General features: G+C 30.9%; 1 pseudogene; it reads right to left on the bottom strand.

Moving 5' to 3' along the window:
- Positions 1–571: 571 nt before the first annotated feature.
- Positions 572–1,584, bottom strand: LOC107772221 (scopoletin glucosyltransferase-like; annotated as a pseudogene).
- Between the last annotated feature and the right edge of the window lie 7,313 nt (positions 1,585–8,897).

Here is an 8,897-nt window from a genome sequence, read left to right as displayed (position 1 = left end):
GCTTCGGTCAAATGATTGATTGATTAATTTTTTAGACCAAATTTATTTGTTAATAGTAAATATTAACAGAATTGTTATTAAATATCCGGTTTTTTGTAAACGAAATATTAATATTAAATCCAAACGTAATAGTATATGCCCTTCGCTTTTTGTAAAAGATATTTACAAAACAGTTTGCACCTCTTTAGATTTGAAGAACAGTTTGCACCCTTTCAAATCTGAAGAGTTGAAGAACAGTTTGCACCTCTTCAGATTTGAAGAACAGTTTGCACCTCTTCAAATCTGAAGAGTTGAAGAACAGTTTGCACCTCTTCAAATCTGAAGAGTTGAAGAACAGTTTGCACCTCTTCAGATTTGAAGAAACAGTTGGCACCTCTTCGGATTTTAAGAGTTGCACCTCTTCAGTTTGAGCTCAACATTGGCTATAAATACCAGTCCATTCTCTCAGATTTTTTATACAAAATTCTGACTTCTCCTCCTTTCTTCTGCATTGTTTTAACTACAAACAAAGCATCAGTAAGTGTGATTTGCTACCGATCTTTGTGTTCGATAGAACATTGGTGTTTGAAGTATCGCTACACCAGTGTGTTATTCGTTCTATCCTGGGAGGAAATAATCCACAACCTTGGGTACTAGGAGGGGATTAAATTCCTTAAGAAAAACTGTGAATTCAGTGAACTCGGATTAAATTCTATTTCTTTTATATTTATGTTATTTTATCTTCTCCATAATTATTTTACAAATACAGCTAAACAACATGAACTTGATTTTTTCGAATCAAGCCATTTCAAGCACTCGTGTTTATCAATAGAGGATTCCTTTCCACTTTCGGCTTTATCTTCAATGTCTCTGTTGCACAATGAAAGCAGGCAATAGCCCAAGATCTTCTACCTAGAACCTTGGTATAATGTTCAACATAATCTTGTTCAAGCTCATAGAAACTGTTGAATATAACTCCGTAGCTCTTTAAGTCCGACTCCCTGACTGATTTTATCATCCGGGACATGACTGACTCTTCATCCGATTGCTCAAAAGGAGACAATTGAGTTCTGATCAGCTTGATTTGGTACAACAAAGGTTTCAGAATCAGAGGAGACATTCTTGAAAGGCTTAATTATTTAGCCTATTGCTCTCCGCCACACAAAAAGCAAAGTAACTTGTACCATGAAAAACCAATCTTGGAATGTTAAATTTGGCTGCAGAATCAGTAGTCCAAGGAAATAACATATCAGAAACAAGACAGTTGGGACGGCACTCTTCAATAAGCTGCTCGAATGGTTCTAGCAGCATAGCTGTAGCTTTAAAGAAGTTGAAAAACAAGTGTTGAGAAGGAACGAGATCGAGATGCTCGCATCCTTCAGGCAAGCCGTTTTCAACAGTTTGGAATTTTATCAAACGGATATCAATTTTGAAACCCAAATGCTTGTTTCTTTGAATAGATTTGGAGAAAACAGATTCATTGAGTGGGATAGTGATTATAGTGGCTTTAACACCACGTGAAGCAACGAGCTTGGCCATGTCTAGTGTAGGAATCATGTGGCCATGAGCCATAAAAGGAAAGAAGAAAAAATGGAGTTGACCCATGTGTAAAAAAAGTTGCAGTAAAAACAAAAAGTAAAAGAAAGCTACTGCTAGCTGTAGTTTCAGTTCTTATCTAAGGACTCTGGACTGCAAAGCATTTAATGCATCTATAAAAATAGAGTACCTAAGCAAAGCATGATATAGGTGAAAGGTGATTGTCGGTAAACTCCAACAAATTTGATTATCAATGACGAACTATTTTGTCAGTCATATTTCGTCACAAAACAAAAAATAATTCGTTAATTTTTCGTCCCAAAAACATCGTCACTAAAAACATACAAAGACAATTTTGTGGTTCGTCACTAAATCAAGCTATATTAGGGACGGAATTTTTTTCCGCTCCCAAATACCTAGTATTTGACGAATTTGTTTGTCAGAAAAAGTATAAAATATTCGTCGTTAATAGCATGCTTTTATCACTAAAAAGATTATCAATGCCGACAAAACTATATTGTCATTAACTATTTAGTTTAATTAGTGACGATACCAAATGTCTCTAAAGTTGTATATGTTTCCTAGTTAAATTGATGTTATTTCGTCACTAAAGACTACCTTTTATGTACAAAAAATATTTCGTCCCCAAATATTTAAACGGCAAAGAGCCAAATATACCTCTCTACTATCGAAAATGGTCTAAGAATGCCCTTCGTTATACTATTGGATTATCTATACCCCTACGGTCATACTTTGGGTTCAAATATACCTCTCATTTAAACGGAGGAACAAGTGTCATCGTCCTGTTGGTCAATTCTAAATATCTCCTAATTAATTAAAAAGACCAATTAATCATACCTGAAAAGCAATTTTTTTTTTGTAAAAACTGAAAAAAAACTGAAATTATTTTTACTAAAAACTGAAAAAAACGAAAATATTTTTTTTCCAGTTTTTACAAAAAAACTGCTTTAGGAAAAACTGAAAAATATTTTCTAAAACAATATTTTTGAAAAAACTGAAAATAAAAAAGTGAAAATCAATTTTCTAAAGCGATTTTTTGTAAAAACTGATTTTTTTTTTTTACTAAAAACTTAAAAAAATGAAAATATTTTTTCCAGTTTTTACAAAAAATCTGCTTTAAAAAGAGCTGAAAAATATTTTCTAAAATAATATTTTTGTAAAAACTAAAAAATAAATTAAAAAGCAAATTTTTAAAGCAGTGTTTTTGTAAAAACTGAAAAAACAAATTTTTTTTTTCTTTCAGTTTTTAGTTAAAAGTATTTCAGTTTTTTTCAGTTTTTAATTGCTTTAGAAAATTGCATTTCAGTTTTCTTTTTTAGTTTTTACAAAAATATTGTTTTAGAAAGTATTTTTCAGTTTTTTTTAAAGCAGTTTTTTGTAAAAACTGGAAAAAAAAATATTTTTGTTTTTTTTTCAGTTTTTAGTAAAAATGTTTTTTTTTAGTTTTTTTTCCAGTTTTTACAAAAAAAAATTATTTTTCGGGTATGGATAATTAGTCTTTTTAATTAATTAGGAGATATTTAGAATTGCCCAACAGGACAATGACACGTGTCCCTCCATTTAAATAGGGGGTATATTTGAACCCAAAGTATGACTGTAGGGGTATAGATAACTCAATAGTATAACGGGGGTAATCTTAAACCATTTTCTAAAGTGGAGGGGTATATTTGGCCCTTTGCCGATATTTAAAATAGTGAGAGCTTTGCTTTTACAAGAATAATTTACAATTCGGAAAAGGGTTAAAACTGCCCCTGAAGTATAAAAATGATACAAAAATACCCTCCGTCCACCTATTTGAATAAAAATGCCCATACCGTTATATTTTTGGCTCAACATTGCCCTTATTACTAACAAAAAATTCTGGAAGAAAAAAAAATATTTAATTAATATCCACGTGTCACCGTTCCATTGGCCTAACTTAAATTTCAACTAAAATATAATTAAACTCACCCTTAACTCGTCCGAATATTGACCCGCTCCGATTTTAAAACACAATTCTCTCTCTCTCTCTCTCTCTCTCTCTCTCTCTCTCTCTCTCTCTCTCTCTCTCTCTCTCTCTCTCTCTCTCTCTCTCTCTCTCTCTCTCTCTCTCTCTCTCCGCCTTGTTGCTACTTGGGCGAAATTCACCGACGGATTCGCCGGAAATAGCAACGTACACAGTAGCCTATCTCATTTGCAAATTATGAGTAGAAAATTCTTTTTTTTACTAGACTTAACATAATAATATAATCGAGATAATTGAATCCATGATAACAATCAAAATAAGAAAATAAATATTGAAGAAATTATCTAAAAAAAATTGTTAACTATTATTAGTACATCATATAAACCCAGTGTATATGAAATGTGACAATTGCACAATACCCGTTACACGGAGTAGAAAAGCTTACATATTAATTGAATAAATAGTGAAATAAATAAAAAATAGAAATACACATCACATAAATAATAAAAAAAATTGAAAAACAAATTCTCAAATTTTCACGGAGGAATAACAAAATAGTGAAGAAACCTCCCCACAAATTTCAAATAAAGAAAATTATATAATAAAGAATATCCATTGCATAAACAAAAAGAGTCTAAACTTTTTGCATTAAGAAGAATATGACAATTCCTTCCATCTTACATAAAAATAATTCCAATAGAGAATTCAATTTTGAGTTTGCCTCATGAATAATAGTAGACATACACTCGTAAGTAAATGCTCACTAAAACGAAATAGCGAAGAGAGAGAGAGAGTTATGTTTTAAAATTGGGGCGGGTCAATATCTGGGCGGGGTTACAAGTTGGGTTTATGTTAGACCAATGGGACGGTGACACGTGAATATTATATAAATTTTCTTTTTTTATGAATTTTCTGTTAGTAATAAGGGTAATGTTGAGCTAAAAAAATAATGGTAGGGGCATTTTTATTCAAATAGGTGGACAGAGGGCAATTTTGTACCAATTCCAATACTTCAGGGGCAGTTCTGACCCTTTTCCCATATATGTGTGTGTGTGTGTGAGAGAGAGAGAGAGAGAATTGTCAAATACCCTTGATAGCTTAGCGCATTCAATCACTATCCTAGTTTACATTTTTCTAAATTCATTTGTTAAATTTTATGATTTCACCACTATTTATAATTGCGTTCTATTAGTTACAATATTTATTGTTTTTAATTTAATTTGAGAAATTATAATAAAGAACTTGAAAACTTTTAAGAAAATCTAATTCTTTTCAAATATTATCAACAACAATAACAATAACGTACCCTTATTCCCACAAGTAAGGTTTAGAGATGGTGGGTGTATGTAGACCTTATGTGAGTTAGAGATACTATTTCCAATACCACCATGCAAGGAAATTATAAAGTTTATAAATTTACTAAAAAATCAAATAATAAATACAAGAAAAAAATGAGGCTTTAAAAAAAATGATTGTAAATACAACTTTATCGAGCATAGGATGTATTTGTGAAAGATTAAAAAAATTAATTAGAATTTTATTATTAGAATTTGAGTTTTTATAATAATATTAGTTTTTATGTGCATACATTAAGCGTGTATTATTTATATTTGAAGTAAATAAACTTGACACTTTTCGATAACGAATTAAATTATATTTGAAGTTTTTTAAACATCCTCAAAATTCTAAATACAAAATTCCAATTCCTAAAATGTAACAATAACAAAAAAGGAAAATACATTTCCGAGAAGGAATCAGATTATTTTCAAAAATTACAGAGAAAGAATCTTTCAAGAAGCAATCATTTTGTCCTCTAGCCGCAAAAAGACACCTAAACTTAAAGAAAAAAAGAAAATAATATTGCCATGAAAGAGTTTATATTTATACTGTATTAAAAACACGAATACCCTTAGCGAACTGTCGTTCGCCTTTTTTACTCTTTAAAAATAGAGTTCACACAAGATAAAATAGTCATTTAATTATTTTTCTAATTTTTAGATATATAAAATCTACTAAGTTTTATTTATCAAATCCTTCCTTATTTGCATTATGTACAAAATCATAATATTTAAAACTTAAAAGTCAATTACGTATAATAAACCCATAAAATTAAACATTAACCTAAATATCTCAACTTTTATGCAAATTATCTTACGCATATAAAGCAGACGGCGGAATAATCATTAAAAGATAATGAATACTTATTAGGCCTACTTATATAATTAAATAAGGAAACATATATAAATATTATAGCTATATATGTCATATAGGAGTGCTGAAATAAAAATACGCTCATGTACAAATTGAAAATAGGGAAATATCGCATATGTATAGGAAAATATCAGACATTTGTAGGGCAGAGTGTCTGTTTATTGAGTAATTAAATTAGTAAGATCGGTAATTATTATTTTTTTAAAACTTATATATTTTTATTTCATTTTTCTTTTATAATAATTCGAACATAATTTTTAATATAAAAAAAAATATAATTTGATGCAATATTGTAGGCATATATTTTAAATTGATATATCATGTACAATTTTCTAAAATAAAAATTGTGTTCCCTTCTAATCAAGCAAACAACAATCATCTTGCAATATTAAAGTTTAAGTAAGACAAAATAAAAAGAAAGGAACATTAATTTGAAACTTAAGGCAAATTCACGGCATAAATTGTTTACTAAGAACCAAATTGAATGATTCAAGTCCTACTTGAAATTAATAAACTTGATACTTCCCAACAAGAAATTGAATTGTGCTAGAACGAAAAATACTCCTAAAATTTCTAACATAGGTAAAAATGGAGTTCTGGTTTATCGAACTTAGATAATTTTCAAATATGATTATTTCAATTTCAAATTCAATTAGTCTTAAAGTAATTATATGTATGTTGCACGAACAAAACTTTAGAATCATAGTTATCTACGAAGTATGATCTTTTAGTTTTTACTAAAAAAAATTTCGTAGCCAATAATCTCTCAATTCAACTACATAAGTCGTAGCAAATTAAAATGGTATATTTTGTGACAAAAATATTTTGTGACTAAATTGTATGTTCAATAGCGACAATTAAATAATTGTCACTAATTATTTGCACTATCAACAATAAAAATTAAGGTCACAAAAAAAATATAAAGTTTTGTGGCTAAAATTTACTCTGTTTAGCTACAAATTCTAATTCGTCACTATTGTAATAACATATCTTTTGTGGCGAAACTTTTTCGTATCCAAAATTAAATTACTTTTAAGACAAATAATGCTTCGTCACTAATTGGGTGCATCATTAGTGACAAAATAATGTGTCGCTGATAACTTGAAATTCGTGGTTAATATTACTTAATAATTGGCGCCAACTCAATTTTTGGTGGGAAACTTTAGTGGACAAAACTTTGCTACAAAATTTTGTGTTTCGTCACTAAAAATGTGTCTCATATATTTAAAGACGAAATGTAATTTTTGTCACAAAAATTAAATAATTAATGACAAATTTCTATGCTATGTGAACATGGTCCAACTCACCATTGCAAACTCAAGCGAAAGCGTCTTCCCATCCACAATGTATCTTATGAGTACTCAAACAGTTTCATAATCAAGAATCACTGTTCAGGACTCAGGACTGTTGACTATGCTCAATTCACTCAGATTTTTTTGTCAACAGCAGAATGTATGTGAACCTTCAATTGACTATATTTTGGAGAAAAGTTTAAACTCTATGCGGACGATGCAAAAATAAAATAAAATTACAAATTCAGTTTACTTAAAGTTAGTTATAGCTAATTTTGTTTAATAGCTTGGTATTATTATTCTTTTACGAATCGGAGCCACAAAGGTTGAATCTTAGCGGATCTTTACCACACTATGGTTAGCCACAAGCTGAGAATGACATATACTTGGCCACAAAGGTGAGTTAGAGTGAGATTAGATGTTCTATCTGTATACATGATCATGCCCAACTATGCCTTGTAAAAAGGACTTAGTGGTCATTGCAAATATATTCTGGCTAATAAGTCCGGAGTCGAATCCCACAAGGAATTAACCTATTAAACACAGCTACTAGACTCACACAATTTCACGCATTCGATCTTCAGATATATTTAAGTAACAAATTTGATGTTTACTAACTAAATATCACGTAATTAAAATGCAATAATTAATAACTAACTACGAACGGATTGTAGACAAAAATTGGAATGATCTAAGTTTATGATTTCCCCTATTGTCAGAATCCTTTCTGCTACGTTTTCTATAAATTTGTTATGATTTTCCCTATTGTCGGAATCCTTTCCGCTACGTTTTCTATAAATTTGCCTAAGTCTTCTCTACCGATCATGAACGCTCTGAGTGCTGTAATTCTCTCTCGAGTAACTATCACAATTTACTAGACATATTTTCCCGAATTACGCTACCTGGCGTTAAGTACGGCTCACTCGGATCGCACCAAGGTTTCGTTATCCCTAATCCCACATTTAAACCCTCCGTATTAATCCCTCATATACGTTAGAAGTGATGTTGTTCAACAATTATCTAAATATGCATTCTCTCTCGAGTAATACACACTAAATAAGCACAGAAGATTGAGGGCCCTTCAATCAACAACAATAATAATATAGTTGAACAAATAGAGAAAATACTACGGCAAATCTAAATTAACGTAACAGGAAAATCATCCTCCAATAGGTTCCATCAAAACTCTAGATTAGGAGTTTAGCTACTCATACTCATAGTAACAATATTCCAGATATTTTGCATTATTAAATTACAAAGTAAAGATGAAAGGATGTAGAAATCAATGATTCTAACTCCCAACGGTTGTTTCACGAGCTATCCTTGCCTCCGGTTGCAAAACTCCTTCAAAAATGGCATTTTATGTCTATTTATATGTGTAGGAAAAGACCTAAACGACATAGGCCAAGTCCTAGTCAAACCAGGAGACGAAATAAGCCTTCAAAGTTCGGAGTGTGTGCGCCTCAGACCTCGCCTCGCGAGGCTTCACGCGAGCAGGACCTCGCCCCAGACCTGGTGTCGCCGGCCTTAACGCGAGGTGGACCTCGCCTCCTGCCTTTCTCGATTATTCGCTGGTCACTTCTTTCTTTCTTCTTTTTAATTGTTTTCGAGCGCGCTTTAGACTTTAATTTTTTTTTTTGCTTTACTTTAATCTCCAATTCACCTACTCATAAAATAGACTCCATTATGCGCAAATAAAGTATAGTTTATCATTAAGGCATACAAAATGCAAGGCAAATAATGTACTAAAATATGAAATTATAGCCACACATTAATACCCCACACTTAAACATTGCTCGTCTTCGGGTAATCAAACTACACGTATAGACACAACCTTTTTAAGCAATTCCCTTAACTCATCACACCAAGAATCTTTAAAATAGTCTAAGCACAAAGGTGTAACATCCTCACCT

The sequence above is a fragment of the Nicotiana tabacum genome, chromosome 19 (assembly GCF_000715075.1).
Source record: "Nicotiana tabacum cultivar K326 chromosome 19, ASM71507v2, whole genome shotgun sequence".
In the NCBI taxonomy this organism is placed as follows: Eukaryota; Viridiplantae; Streptophyta; class Magnoliopsida; order Solanales; family Solanaceae; genus Nicotiana; species Nicotiana tabacum.
The sequence above is the reverse complement of the archived record's forward strand: the minus strand, read 5'-3'. Positions and strand labels throughout refer to the sequence as shown.